This window comes from Ambystoma mexicanum, chromosome 2p (genome assembly GCF_040938575.1).
Source record: "Ambystoma mexicanum isolate Mex_15411 chromosome 2p, UKY_AmexF1_1, whole genome shotgun sequence".
NCBI classification, from domain to species: Eukaryota; Metazoa; Chordata; class Amphibia; order Caudata; family Ambystomatidae; genus Ambystoma; species Ambystoma mexicanum.
The window spans coordinates 566,268,086-566,283,819 of record NC_090923.1 but is presented as its reverse complement, the minus strand read 5'-3'; the positions used below and the strand labels follow the sequence as shown (position 1 = coordinate 566,283,819).

At 44.6% G+C, this 15,734-nt stretch overlaps 1 protein-coding gene across 2 annotated transcripts in view; it reads left to right on the top strand.

Moving 5' to 3' along the window:
- CACNA2D2 (calcium voltage-gated channel auxiliary subunit alpha2delta 2) overlaps nt 1-15,734 on the top strand; it is a 2,156,122-nt gene that overhangs the window by 139,901 nt on the left and 2,000,487 nt on the right. The window lies entirely within an intron of this gene.

Here is a 15,734-nt window from a genome sequence, read left to right as displayed (position 1 = left end):
CACCTCCAATATTGTGTTTTGCTGGGCGTGGTAAAATTGTTAAATTGATGGTAATGGAATTGCCAACTTCTGGTGATAGCAGGGAAGTCTGAGCTTTTTTTTTATTTTTCTATTATTAAATTGATGCATGGTATTCTTTTAACGAAAGGGAGATCTGATATACAGATCCCCTTTATCAGACTTCATTCTGAAATTATAGTGCACCAATGCGCCTCTCCTGACACCCCAGCACCAGCCCAGGGTCATGTGTATTCCTGCCAGCATGCTGGAACACAAAGTTCCAACAGACAGAGATGGCTTTATGAGGGCCTGCACCTCTGATTCTAAACCTATATGTGTTTCCTCGTCAGCCTGCTGGCAATTTGGACAAAAAATATAAGCCATGCCTGGTTGTGGCATGATGATTTCTAGGTTCACACAATTATACAGCCACCATATTGGATATCATATTAGTGTCAGCTTGGTGAGCAGTGTTCAGCTATGACAAGTTGATGTCTATTATCTGTCTGGCCTGCAAGTGTCAACAAAAGCTTTTGTGACCAGGTCCAGGAAGCTGCATTTTTTATCCTCCAGGAGCAAAACCAACATCATCCTCCCGGGGCACAGGAAAATAAGTGCTTCAAAGACAGGCCTGCCATAACAAAAAAGCCATGCTCACACTACGGTGCTGATCACTTGAGTCCTTTTTTTAAAGTCAGCAGACATGCACACATGGGTAGCGGAAGAGTTAGAGTAGCTAGAAAAGAGAGCGAGGCTAAAATGAGTTCCACAGTCGTGTTTTCTACAACATCCTAGCCGACCACATTCCTGCAGACACAGGACTCTGGGTATGATGGGAGATGACAAAGGACATTTGTTACAGCCGCCTGGATTCAACTCCTGGCAAGAGGCTTTCTTTGAAACAATCCACTGTAGCAGTTTACCTTCATAAGGAGAGTAAACCCTCTCCTTAGTGGATTCATTTTTGGACTCTGAAAAACAAATTCACCTGGAACTCTGTTGGGGATGCAGTCTATTCCAAGGTCTGCTGCTACAGAGGGAAAGACAGAAGCTTCCTCCAATGCAGAGGCAAGCTCCGCTCCCTAACCAACCTCAGGGCACATTTGGGGTAACACTGCTGTGGATCAAGTGGCAACTCCTGTTGCCAGTGCACTGGAACCGGGATCCTGCTCACTGGAGGCAAAGAAACCCCTGTATGGGTCAGACTACTTCCTGGACTGGAAGGGTAAAACTAAGGACTCACCTTCTCAATGGAGAGCTTTGGATGTTCCTCCCAGCAACCCAGAAGTCCAGAAGCATCTGGAATACGGTTTAATTACCTCAATTGAGCAGGTTTTACTATACTTTGCTCGTATCGGGCCCCACAGTGCTGCTTTTGACACTGTGTGCATCTTCAAACTGCTGACATGCTCTTCAGGGTATCCAGATTCTGGCTCGACCAATTGAAGCTGATCACCTCATCTCGACCCAATCGCTGGCTTGACTCTTTGGAAGTGACGGGCTGGAAGCCATCGATTAACCTGCCTTGAATCCTGATTTATCCCAGCAGAAGCACTGGTTCGCTGTCTACTTGACCGACCGCCTTGAACCATTGGAAGACATCGATTTGACTTAACACAATCCTGCACGTTGAATCGATGCTGATTCTCCAGTGCATGACTCTTGATGTGTCACCACTGGCTCAACTGCAATAAAGTGCCTAGAAGCCCAGCATAACACTGAGTAGCTAAGCCAAAGAAAGATATTTATTTAGAGGTCCTGTTCTCCTAGTCCACTTTAAAGGACCAAAGTGGCTTTTAACCCCTCTTCTTGCCTTCTAAAGACATATTTTTGAACAATGACATTGCTGCTGAACTCCCTTTACCTGGACACACCTGCAAGAAACCAGCTACACAGGTGCATTGAGACCAGTCATTTCGGAGATATCCTCTACAAGAGATACTTGAGCATGCCAACCCTGTTGATGTGGATGGCTCTTCTTAAATCAGTGTTTCACAAAGGGCCTTTCTTGCCTCTGCAGACTAGGGGCTGGAGGCATTCCAACGTCAGTGGATGAGGAGTGCAGGGCTGGAATGGGAACCTCCCCACTGTCTCAGCCACACCAGAGGCCCCCTAAATGTGCCCCAATGTGGGACAACCACTATTAGGCTCCTTTCTCACGCCACAGACCCATCCGAGTAGGCCAGCCATAAAAGGTTCATCTCTAATCAAAACTCTTGGATTGATATGCCAAATAATAATTAAAGCCCTCTGCAGCTCCCCTTTAACATGCCTTAAGCTATGGTACAGACATGTCTGCCCTGCGCGTTGACCAGACTCTGCTGGCATGTATGGTAACCCTATTACACAACAGTACAGGTTCTGTAATCATCCTGAGTGTGCTACTATGTGTGAAATTAGGTCTTCCTTTGCACTGAAAATATTTCTGATAATCTGCCACATGGGGTGCACTCTGACACCATTGTGTATGTGTCTACAACATCAAACATTTACTAAACAAGAACTGCCCCATCATGTACGGACACATGTTTCATTTGAAAAATCAGGTATCCGGTAATATTATCCCCACCAAACATATCGCCGGGAACGGCCATAGGCGATATTTTTAGTGGGGTTAATTTTTGGGGTTATTGGGAGAGGGGGTTGCGTGGGTGTCCCAGCTCACTTTAAAATAATATGGGGGTTGCAGGGGTGTCCCCCTCTCCCCCAGGTTCCATGCCGTAATGTTGCCACAAAAATATGGTGATATTTTTGTATGGCGATATTTTTGCGGGGATATTAACACATGGAACCAAAAATCATGTATTTCAATACCTTTTCAAGGTTTACCTTACCATGTTGGACCTATAACCCAAACTAATCAACAATATGGATTGCATTCATGTGTAAATTACAAGTAATCTAATTTCTCTGATATTTAATAACAATATAATAACCAATCGGGTACCATGTCATATATTTGACACATTATGTATCTATACACCAATCTGTCAAATTATAAACCAACATCCTCTGAAGTCATTGAAAACATGACTCTAACACATCTTTAACTGATTAGCCATGTTTCATTGTGTGGATATTTAAGTGACATTCTTAGGGGCCAATTGATTAAATGCCACAAACAACGTGAACATATAGGAACATACAAAAACAAAGAAACAACTCCATTAGTAATCAATGCCATTCTGCATAGTTCCATTTATATTCAATCTGATGGAATAAAATACCACTTAATCAAATTTGATTGTTAAGAACGTGTTAAAACTGTTTTTCGGAACATCAGGGGCCAGATTACAGAAATGTTGCACCCGTGCAAGTGCAAAGTTGCACGATATTAGCACAAGGGCAAATATTGCCCTATTTGTCAAACAGCTGGGACATAGTAGAAAACCATTGCACCATGACAAGGGCAGTGTGGCATGTTATAAGCATCAGGGCAACATTTCTGTAGTGCAAAAAAGATACATTTTCTCTGCCATTTTGTACCAGGGCAAAGGTTTTCTCTAGTGCTAATACGGAATGGTATTGGCTCTAGGGCACCCATTGCACGGGTGCGAAAAATGCATCTTTTTTGCACTACAGCAGTTTTTTCTCTGGTGCTTATGCCATGCCAAACTGAGCTCCTCATGGTGTAATTGATTTCTAATATGTTCCAGTGTTTTTAGAAACAGGGCAACCTTTGTAGAAAACGGTGTCCTCCTTGCTTCTTCCCTGCTGCCTGCCACCTGACAGTCTAATTGGTATTTAATGTATTGCAGGACCACATTATATAGAAAATAGAGCAGCAACATTGTCACATCTCCAACTGGAACTGCTGCAAAATAAACCTACCTAGTCTATTTGGTGTCCATGGCCATCTGGGGAGGATCTTAAACTTTGACAAGTGCAATCATGGCTGATTTTCTAGCACATGTTCCTGGGAGGAAGCAGGGACAGCATTGCAAGGCATTTATTTGATGGTCTAAAATAGGCAGGACCACTTGGTGTTATTCTATTATAATTGTTCTTTTATAACGCGCTGGTATCTAAGGGCGGGATCGGGATACGAGCCTGTGTTTGCACTGTGACAAACACGTTGCCCCTGAGCTATCCTTCCTCCCTTCGGTGGGGATGTAGGAGTTCCTTGTGTGTAAACCTGCTGGTTTAAAGTAAAAGAAAAAGCCCATTTGGTACTCTAATGCATGTTAGGACTGCTCTTCCTGTCCCCTCCTGATATCATTACTGATTTAGGTGGAGGCGGTTAAAAAGATGATCTAGTGTAGAAGTATGAAAAATGCGCCTCTTCAAGATTAGGAGGATGGAATATCAATGTGATTAAGAACTGAAGCAAAAGTAAAATCATTTAGTGCAAGTGAAAACTATGTATTTGTGTTTTTTTTGCTCTATTAAAGATTAGATTTCAATTGCGAGCTTCGTTAATTAAAAAAATTCAAACTTGATTTGCACTGTAATGCTGCACATACAGGCGCTTGCCCTCGTTCTCCTTGGCACGTGGCTCTTTACAAGTGCGACCAAAAACGAAAATAACGCAAATCCAGATTGAGTGAAGGCAGTCTTCAAAGGCAAGCTGGCTGTGGCTGTTTACACCCTGAATGGCACGGCAGGGCTTCTAGCTCCTCTCTTGCTGTGCTCAGGTTTGGCGAGGTGCTAGCATGCACCTTGCAAAATTAGCAAGTGCCGTTCACTTCCAAGTGGGAAAGCAGCCTCATCACCTCAGCCTTGATTGCGGTGACAGTGGACATCCCATGCTCATTGTTATTTTTGCTATTTCTTACTTTTTTTCTTTAATTTATTGTATTTTTTGAGCTTTGAAATTTTATTCACTTTATTTTGAATCCTACTTTCCTGACTTTCTTTTTCTTTCTGAATATGTTTTTAGCCATCTCATCTTTCAACGTTCCCTTTTTCTTTGCCTCTTTCATCTGCCTCCCAACTGGTTCTTATCCCAAGATGTTGCTGCTGTCTCTGTCTCCCTCTCTATCTTAAGAGGGAAATTAGCACAACTCTCTTCCAGGTTACATGTCCATGGCTGTTTCAAACCTGAGGCCACTGATTCAAACTCCAATAAGTTAGCTCAGCATGTTAATGCACCTGCTGTAGAGCGATATATGCAACCAGAAGGCCCCACTAAGTAACTGAGGAGTGGCAGAGAGGGAAATATGCAGAGGAGGGGGAGAAAGGAGAGGGGGGGGTTGGTAAAGACATGGCAAGAAAGAGGATGGGCGAGAAAGACAGGGTGTGTGCTAGAGATAGAAATGTGGAGTAGAGAGTATAGGAGGGAGGGAGGGTGGGTTGAAGGAGAAAGAGTGCAGCTAACTGGATTTGGGAAGGGGTGAGCAAGGAAGAACAAACAATGGGCACATCAAGGATTAATGTGTGGAGAGAGAAGAGGGATGGAGACTGTGGGAGAGTGAATTGGAGAGATGAAGGAGCAAAAAGGTGCAAAATGAAGCATTTGAGGGATGGAGAGAGGGAGTGACAAATAGGGAATCTTAGGAGTTTTCATACAGCGTAGGCAGTGGGAGGAAGGAGGGATACTGGAAAGAGCAGTGGGAAGGGAGGCGGTAAGGGTAACATACCCTAAAAAACATAAGGTATAACCACTGAGGCCACAAGTATCCAGGAAGGAGTTTGCCACCCTCCAACCAGTGCAGCAGAACCACGGGCCCTCTAAAACGCAAGGCCTCTCTGAGGCCCACCTGTAACAATGCTGAGAAAATGAAAAGCAATGATTGTGGTGTTCAACCCAGCTCAGCCAAAGATTATCAGTCTCCCAGGGACAACGCCAGTGCCTTTCAAACTTTTCAGTTGAAATGGCCCTTGGGCCACGGGAGACCCCCTGAGAGGCTGCCCCATGTTTGCAGTCTTAGGACACGGCAAAATCCTCCCTTAATTTGTGAAATTAAATGTGTACTTTGGAGCACAAATATTACAGGCTGTTTTTGCTGGTGCGTGAGGACATCACCTCCCTCGACTCTTACAGTTTTCAGCAACCTTATCACCATGTTGCTTTTTTACTCCATTTTCCTCTACATTAGCACCCTGCTGTCAGAGTGATTAATAGCTTTTCAGTTAACATTTAGTGTTTCAGTTCTCTGCTGGCTGCCTGTCCACGATAATCGGCAGCTATTAACTCCCTTGCTGCATTCTTTTGACTCCATTATATTTGAAGCACCTTGGACTGTATTTCCCAGTTGCAGGAAAGGGGGCCCCAAAACAAAATTTCGAAATGGGCCCCCACTAGCCCCGAAGAGATTTTCAGACATCCCTGCAGTTTCCTACTGCTTTGTATTCACTTCTCCTAACTCTCTGGCCCTTGCATCCCATGGTTGCTAGTTTTACTCTGATGTGTACAGGTATCGATCAAAACTCAGGAACGGTTCCATGTGAGACATAAGTTTCCATTCTGAGCAGGCGGTCCTGTGCTTTATATCACATTACACAACATTGGTCTCAACCAGAACCTCATTGTTTGCTGCCTCAGCTGTGAGGCAGTGGGTTGAATGGGCATACATTATGGCATACCTCACTCCCCTCTTTGGGCAGGTTTTTTGGGTTGTCGGCTGTTCTTGATTTTCAATTGTCATTCTGATATACTGCACCTTTTGGACACGGACCCCATTATGGATGAGTTTATCAAATAGCAACTGTACATGAAAACATATTTGCACAGAAATATTATTGCCTGTAATAGTGGTCATGTCAGTGTACTGTGCTTTGCATTCTAAATGTTTGGTTTGTACCAGTCGCCTGAAAGAAACACACATTATGTTGTGCTCCTTTAGACCCCTTACAAGAGAATCCCATGTTTTAACCAACAATGTATAAGGCGTTTACAAATTATTGGTGCAAATCGTACTAACCTTTGCAGCATTAGGGTTTAGGATTCGGAAAGTGCGCAATACAAAGAATCTCGCACCGCACTGAAAATAGAAAGTCGGCAGCCATGGTTGTACTCACAACCGTGTTTATGTCTAAGTCAGGTGTTTGACACAATCTGATTAAAAATTTGATTTAACCTCGAGTGCTATGAATAACTAGGTTTAGTTAGATTAACTGGGTAACTGTAACCGTATATTTCGCCAGCATGTTCTCACTTATCATACAGAAAATGTTCAGAGTAGCACGTTTTACTTGTGGATGTTTTTCTGCCTGACTTCTACCCTAATCATTGTGTAGGGTTAGCATTATAAACTGCATATGGAGATCTGTGACAGCTGGCCGACCACAAGACTTATAAGAGGTCTACCAGGAACATCTACTCCCTTGTCTCGGGAGGATAGCTCAGGGGCAACGTGCTCACCTTGGAAGCAAGAAGACACAGGGCACCAAAAGTTCGATCCTTCGGTCCGCGCTTAGAAACCTCTGGGTATTAAGCGCGTTATAAATAATGTATCATATCATATCATGGATAGTAAGAGCCCAGACAGCCTTGACGTTCTGGCTGGTCTTCAAGGAACCGAAAAGGCCTGGTCTTGGGGAATTGAGTGCATCCAGTGGGTTCTGGATATTTTTTCTCATCTCCTTTTTAGCAAAACATTAATATGGTGGATCCTAAGTGTCGGCTCTTAACTTTTGGTGTTTGTTTTTGGAATACTACTGGCAAACCGCCATTAGAGTTTGAGAGATACATGTTCATCTTCACGTGCAAGACACCCAGACTTGGCCCAATTGTCAACTAATTTACTCCAGCAAATGGACACTGTTTTTTTAATGGCTGTATGTTATGCAGAGATGGTTGGCCTTGAGCCTACTCCACAGCTCTTTTGATCAGTGATAGATCTAACTCTGCTAATGTGGATTCATTGGTTATTCGGTAGGCCGTAATGAGTGGGACCGGCCCTGGAAATCCCGATCAGGCAAAAGGCTTTGACGCTTTTTGATAGAAGCCTCTCGGCGGTCCCTCAGCTAGCAGCCCAATCAAATCTACTATTTTCCAGCTTCAACTGATAAAGAAAATTGCACATCTCTCAACAAAAGAAAACCTTAAAACTGTGATTGAGTTCCTTGTGCTTGCAAAGCTGGATTTTAAAAATGTTCTCTGTGCAGACCTGCCAAAATATCTGCTCGCTCAGCTTAGAGGAAATAGAAAGTGCATCAGGGGGAGTATTTGGAGGATTAAGGAAATGTGATCCTATCACTCCCCAATTAAGAAACGCCATTGGCTGCCTGTAGTCCCAAGGATTTCCTTCGAGTTGCTCTTTGATACTGCGCTGCCCTGGGCTTTGGTCCCAGAAATAACCTTTTTCATTTCATCTATAGCCGCCTTCCAGGCCCGGATGGGCAATGGTTTCCAAAGTACAAAAGGTCAGATTGTCGTGAGTTGTAGACGACACACAATGGGACTGTCGTCTGCTGCCATGGACCGGCTTTGTAATCCTAGCATGCTTTGGGATCTGAATAGGATTCGTTTACAAGGCAACATTGCACTGGGGAATTTTATAAATGTTAGGGAGTTTGGGGTGGGCTAAATAGTCTATCTCATCCACCTTGCAACCATGACCTTCAGCCACAAAGCAGAGTGTCAGAAGGCAGGAAGGGGGTCAGGTGGGGGGGATGTGGGGAGTGATCATACTTTTGGGACAAGTGAGGATGTGAGTTCAGATTTGACTCCTACCCTTTCACCCCCCATCAACCACATGAATAAAACATGATTCAATAGGCTGTCATACACGGGGGGGGGGGGAATTGAAAAGAGTATAACCAAATTTTCACTTTTTCCCACGCCCCCCGCTTTCATCCCCCCCATCTCCCAATCCATTGTGCTTTGGAGTTAGGGTATTATTCACTATTAGCATGCCGGTTGTGAGTTTGGATGACCTCTCAGCCAATCAGAAATCTCGGAACAGGGCTGTTACCTCATGGTAAAGCCTGTGTTCTGAGCCTCCTCAGAAGTGTGAGGCCGCCGTCTTCCATACTGGTGGGCATCACGTAAGTGCTCTCCCACCTTCCTCCCCCAATTCCTGCCTTCTAATGGATTGTGTCCTTCCATGGATTCCTTTGATATATCCATATACTACTTGCAGTCTCTGCATACAATTCTACAGCAGAAGGCGCTGTGCAGCATTGGGTCGATGTCCCTCGATGGTTACCATTCCTGCGTCCGGTCCGGATGTGATGTCGATGACAGTTTAAATAGCATGCACTCTGCCTGTTGCCTCAGTTCCATTTTTCCGCATGTAGAGCAGACTCTCGGAATGGTTGGACTCACCACAGTGTATCTACGACTAAAGTCTTTACTTTTGAGTAAATCTTCACAATGTCTATGCCGAAGACAGGCTTTAAGAGATCTGCAGACTGTGACTCAAAGATGTAATTCACTGAAAATGTGTCTTTGGTGCCTCGGCAAAGAGAACAAGGTCATTGAGTGTGGCTTCTGCCAGTCAACGACTAGTAAGGCCTTAAAAGAGAGCAGGTTGAAACTCAACTTGGGTTGGTCGGTTTCAAAGTCTTCATCTTCTACTCCCTCAGTGGCTGAATGGAAAAAGTTCACTCAAAAGATTATGGACATGTTCTCGAAATCAGCCCCTCCTGGTCGCTCGAAAGCGCCAAAGAAGGCGAGTGATACCACAGTGTCTTCCAGAACAACAGGCAGGTAATCAAATAAAACGTAGGTTCACATGCCTAAAATCCTGGATAATAAGGCCTCAGGGATGCCGCCTTGAGTAGCATCGATAGTGTTGACCACGGAGACAGCATCGAATCCAAAGGCTCATGTGCCCTCTTTGTCGAAGGAAGCAAAGTCGAATGGACCTTTGTCGTCGAACTCGGATCCAACTTTCAGTTTAAAACCACAGTCGAACAAAGATTTATTAAAATCTTTTGGGTCCATTTTTGAGGAAAACAAGAAGGAAGACAGTGTTATACCTTTCTGGTATTAATGTTTTGGAACACCCAATGTTCCAGAAGAGTTTATCTCTAATCGATCTCATTTAGAGGACCTAGCTACTTGCCTGAAAGAAGCCAGTGGTCTTGATACCTCCCCACAGGTAGAATTGGGCACTGCAGATGTGAATGCACACCCTAATGCAGCCTATAGAATGGTCATGAACACGGTAATTGAATATTTGAGTTGGGGCATCCTGCAAAGGACATTACTCAGGATGACCTTACAGGCATCCTGGATTAAGGTCTCCCTAAGGAGCCTGCTTTGCCCTTTCATTAAACTTTAAAGGACCATATTCTAGAGAACTGGCAGAAGCCCGACACCACTCCTGCTGTAAACATGGAGTTGGTGAAAAAATATAGACCACCTTCTGTGGACCCTGACTTTCTTTCAAGGCACTGTACACTAGATAGTTTAGTGATGCAGGCAGGTACCTCCACTTTGAAGGCTGCGACCTATCAGACCATGCCCCCCAGATAAGAAGTAAAACCCCTATCCAAAATGAGGATTCTCTGCTGGAAGCAGGGCTTCAAAAGCCATCCATGCATCTTGTGTTCTGTTAAAATACTTGTATACCTCATGGAATACTACTTCACAGGATGCAGATAACATCCATGTAGGTGAGATGAAAGATGGATTCTATAATATCATCAATGATGGTAAAGAGGCCTCTTGTGAGTCCCTTCAATCGTGCCTAGATGCATCAGACAGCGTTGGCCGGTACATGGGCTCTAGTGCAGTGATAAGGTTTGCGTGGTTATGCAAGTCTGAATTTGTCCCCAACGTCCAATCAACGCTCCTGGACATGCCCTTTGATGCGTCCAACCTTTTTGGTCCAAAGGCAGATGACAATTTAGAAAAGCTGTAGGCGTCTAAGGCTGCTTTGAAATGTTTAGGGGCAGCCATCCATCAGCTGCAACAGCAACACCTGCCTTTGCAGGCTTGGAGAGGATGACCTGTTGGTATTGCTCCTGTCTTGGCCGAAGAGGAAGAGGTTAAGCTACCCAGAGAGGAGAAGGGAGGCACACACACATGCCCCATCGGGCGTGGAGGAGAGACTGCTCAAGCAGCCACCTACTAACTGCCCTCTGCCACAGCCACAGCCCCAAAACCTCTCTGAGCATTTTACTCACAGGACTCCGGTGGGCGACCGGTTGACCCAGTATCTGCAAGAATGGCATTGCATTACTTCAGATGCATTGTCCTTTCAGACAGTGGCTCAAGGGTACTGTCTCCCATTTCTACAAAGGCCTCCAGATAGTCCCCCAAGTGAGAAATCTATTCATAAAGTGGATCCGCTCTTTCTACAGGAGCATCTTTCCCTATTGGAGAAAGATGCTGTAAAAAGGGTACCTGTAGAAGAGTAATGCCAGGGTTGGTACTCTACCTATTTACTGATTCCCAAGACAGATGGAGGATTGCGACTCATCTTGGAACTGGGTTTCTTGAACATATTTCTCAGGAAGGACAGAGTCAAGATAGTCACTCTTTTGCAGATCATCCAGGCCCTTCAGCTCTAGGATTGGATGGTGTCACTCAATCTTCAGGATGCTTATTTTCACATGCCTATGCGGACCAAGCACAGTAAATACCAGAGTTTTGCCATTGCCAGTTCTCACTATCAGTTTAGAGTACTGCCTTTCGGGCTCAACTCCACCATGGAGGTTTTCACCACGTTGGTGGTGGTGGTGGTGGCAGTGACTCTAAGTAGGAGAGGGATTCATATCATTCCCCACCTAGACAATTGGCTGATGAGAGTTTGTTCACCCAGACAAGCTCTGGAACATCTCTACAGCACCGGACACTCCCTCCACAAATGGGGCTTCGCCCTCAATTTCAAGAAGTCCCAGATGACACCTTCTCAGAAGCTTCAGGTTATTTGAGGGATCCTGGACTCTTCTTCAGGGAAGCCTTCACCTTCCGAGTTGAGATATGATATGATATAAGTCATTTATAAGGCACCTGAACACGTGTTTCTAGGTGTGAGAATCAACATATCATGCAGATGGTAACAAAATTTCAGACTACCCAACATCTGACGGCATTCAACTTTCTGAGGTTGCTGGGCCTCATGGCATCCTGCAACTTCCTGGTGCCAGAAGCCCACCTAAGGATGGGTTCCCTCCAGTGGGCCCTCAGATCCCAAAGGTCTCAATTCTCAGGCAGGATGATGTACCTTCTTTAGGTCCCGACCAAAGTCGCACAGGATCTCCTGTGGTGGCCCTTTAAGGAGAATGTGATAATAGGGGAACCTTAACCCTGGCAGGAGATACCAGTCACAGATTCTTCACTCACGGGATGGGGAGCTCACAAAAGCGATCTTCAGATCAGTGGACTATGGTTCCCATCAGAATCAAAGCTATACATAAACCTATTAGAGTGCTGATGGCTTTTTTGCCATCCATACAGGGGAATAATGTCCTGATAATGGTGGACAACACAGTGGCCATGCATTACCTCAACAAAAGAGAAGGTGTAGGGTCACTACCACTTTGCAGGGAGGCAATGCAGATCTGGTTTTGGGTGCTACAAAACAGGATTGCTGTCGGCTGTTAACCCAGCCGGAGAAGAGAATACAATGGTGGACACTCTGATCAGGCAGAGCACCATCCCCCACGAGTGGGAGTTGGCTCATAAAGTCTTTGTAGAGATCTTTGCCCTTTGTGCAACCCTTAAATTAGATCTGTTTGTGTCTGGTATTAACAGGAAATGCTACCTGTTCTGCTCCAGGGAATTTCCTGAGAGGAGAGCTCTGGGGCACACGTTCGTAGTGTACTGGGAATATCTACTCCTGTACGAATTGCCACCAGCCCCTGCCATTTCTCATCTAATCAGGAGGTTGCAGAAGTTTGGTAAGTCTGTGATCCTGCCATGAGGACGTGGTACGCGGACCTTCTAGACATGCACATCTGCCCTCCATTCTGCCTTCCCCAGAGAGTGCACTTTATCTCACAAGAGGGAGGCCATCTTCTTCATCCACCAATCAGAACTCTGGACCGTCACTCGTGGTGCCTGAAAGGATAAGATACAAAGATTGGGACCTCCTGAAAGATGTTAAAGAGGTGTTGCTTTTGGCCAGAAGACCACCAACAAAAGCACTATACCACTGCTGTTGTACCACATTTTGCAGCTGGTGTAGAGCTAACAATATTGTTGCTTTCACTTTCAATGCACCTGCAGTGCTTTCTTTTTTGCTGCACCTAGCCCATCAGGGGCTGCAGTTGGCTACCGTCAAGGGATACCTGGTGGTGTTATCCATTTTTAAATGCACACCAGAGTGAGGCTCTTACTTTAAGATGTCAATTGTCATTCAATTCCTAAAAGGACTGACAAATACTTTCCCGCTGGTCCCTTTTCTGGTTCGGTCCTGGGATTTGAACCTTGTATTAACCTTAATTGGAGCTTCATTTGAACCTTTCCATTCTTGTCCACTTAGGTTGCTAACATTGAAAACAAACTTTTTGATAGACATCATTTCTGAGCGAGCTACAAGCTCTGTCATGTAAAACATCCTTTACAATATTTTCCAAGGAGAAGGTAATTTTGTGGGTTCGTCCCTTTTTCCTTCCCTATGTTGTGCCTAAGGTCTATCTAAAACAGAAAGTAACCTTGCCAGATTTGTATCCCCCTCTTCACCCTTCTGATAATGCAGAAAGGTTACACAGGGTTAACCCAAAAAGGGATCTTAGTTTCTATATTTCTAGAATGGCTAATGTCAGGCAAGTTGACCAACGATTTATCAGTTATATGGGACACAGGCTAGCCAAGCTGTGACAAAACAAACTTTATCGTGTTGGATCATCCTCTGCATTTCAGAGGGCTACTCCATTGCAGGAAAAGGTGTCCCTGAAAACCTAAGGCCCAATCCACCAGATATGTGGCAACCACTTTGGCTCTCCAAAGAGGTGCACCAGTGCAGGACATTTGTAATACTGCAACTTGGTCCTAACTACACACTTTCAAAACATTTCTGTTGGGACACCCTGTCAGGCCAGGACACTCACCGCTTTGGAAGAGCTGTTATGCACAATATTATGTGCTAATCAGAGTTCCACAAAAATTTCACTTCTCCCACCTCCATCTCCAAAACTGCTGCGAGAGTATATCAAGGATGAGGAATCCGTGGGAGGACACAATCTATTAGAAGAACAAATTTCTTACCCCAGTATAATTGATATAATAATAATAATAATATAATGTTCTTTCTGCTGAATGTTCCTCCCATGGATTCCTTATCGCCCTCCCAAACTACCCCTCTGACTGTGAGTGCAGTTTTTTATCTACTTCTCTTTCAACACACATACGGGTTATTTAATTTGCATGTCTGCGTGGGTTGGGATTTCCCCCTATTACCGGCGTGCCCGTATTTTCTCCCTGAAGGGGCGCGTGTACGCGCCTATGCCGCTATTAGCGGCTCCGTTATTTAGGGTGCCACTAATACCAGGTTTGCGGGTCTGAATACAACAGAGCGGTAAACGATGCCGGTATTCCCATAACGGCATCGTTTTTGCCTTACCGTCAACCTCGTAATGAGGCCCCATGTCTTTTTTTGCATTAAGGTTATGAAGGTGTGGTCATCTGTGCTGAATGACAGTGTGACAGCTAGACAAGAGATTGACATTTGTCAGAAAATGAGAATGGAACCAAGATTTGAGACCCGTCAGCCCAGAAATTGTAGGAAAACTGCAGCAAGAAATTAGAGCTTGTGTATAGAGAATAGGTCTTGTGGGTCACAGAAACAAAGAACACATAACTACCCGTGAAACAGTGTCAGAGCGGCTTGAGGGAAAGAGAAGACTCTGAACTCAAGAGCTTAAATAGTTGCATAGTGTACAAATGAACAACCATGTGAAATGTGGGTGGCTGATTATTTGTATCAGTTATGTGGCGGCTATTGTGATAGGTGTTTAGGTTCATGGCAGAGTGTAGGTCTTGTATTCACTATTCTATTGGGGGGGGGGGGGTTAGGTCTTGCCTGTGTCATGATTATCCTGAGGAAGCAACACATTGAAACACCAACTGCTTGGCGAAATTACCCTTCTTTATTCTTGAGACTTTTCTTGTCTGGGCCAGAGAGGGAGCGATGGGGAAAATGGGAGTCTGTGTGGTGTTTATGCTGTGTTGTCCATTGGATGGTAGATGGGTGCTAAGCATTTGACGCTATATGGGGGTCTGTTTAGTTCTTTGGTAGAGTTGGTTTGTTGGGAGTGGGTGACCAGTTTGTCGGATGGTGCATGTTGCCTTTTTACTGGCAATTGTTGGTTGGTGCTGGGGTGTTTAACACTGCAATGGTGACTTTCATTGTATAGTGGATATTTTTGGGGGGATTTTCATAGAAAGCGTTTTTACTAGTGTGGTAGGCACTGGGTTGGGTCTTGTTTACCTTTGTGGAGCTGGAGAGAGATCAATGATGGTTGTATATTTAGTACCAGACATAATCCCCTTTGTGACCAGCTCTGGAAGTCCTAGCTGAGTTTACTGTCCTTTTTTTCAATAATGAACTATTTAACATTTGATGTTTTTTTATGGTTTAGTTTCATTTGGTGGTGTCTAATGTTAGTTGCACTTCCATCATGCTGGATTTCAATATTCCGTTTCCTCTCAGGATCTTTTCATTCTCTTTCTTGTTGGATTTCTCCCAGTCTCTTCCGGAGGAATACTATTTTTTGACTCCTTCACCTATTCTCTATCATTGTGATGGTTCTGTGACTTTCTAATCGGTGTTTTCATTTTCTGTGGTGGTACATTTCTTGCTCATAACCATGGAATCTCCATCTCGTTCTCTCTGGCAGTCTACGGTTGTCTTTCTGCTTTGATTCTAGCAAGATGTCCATATCAGAGACCGACT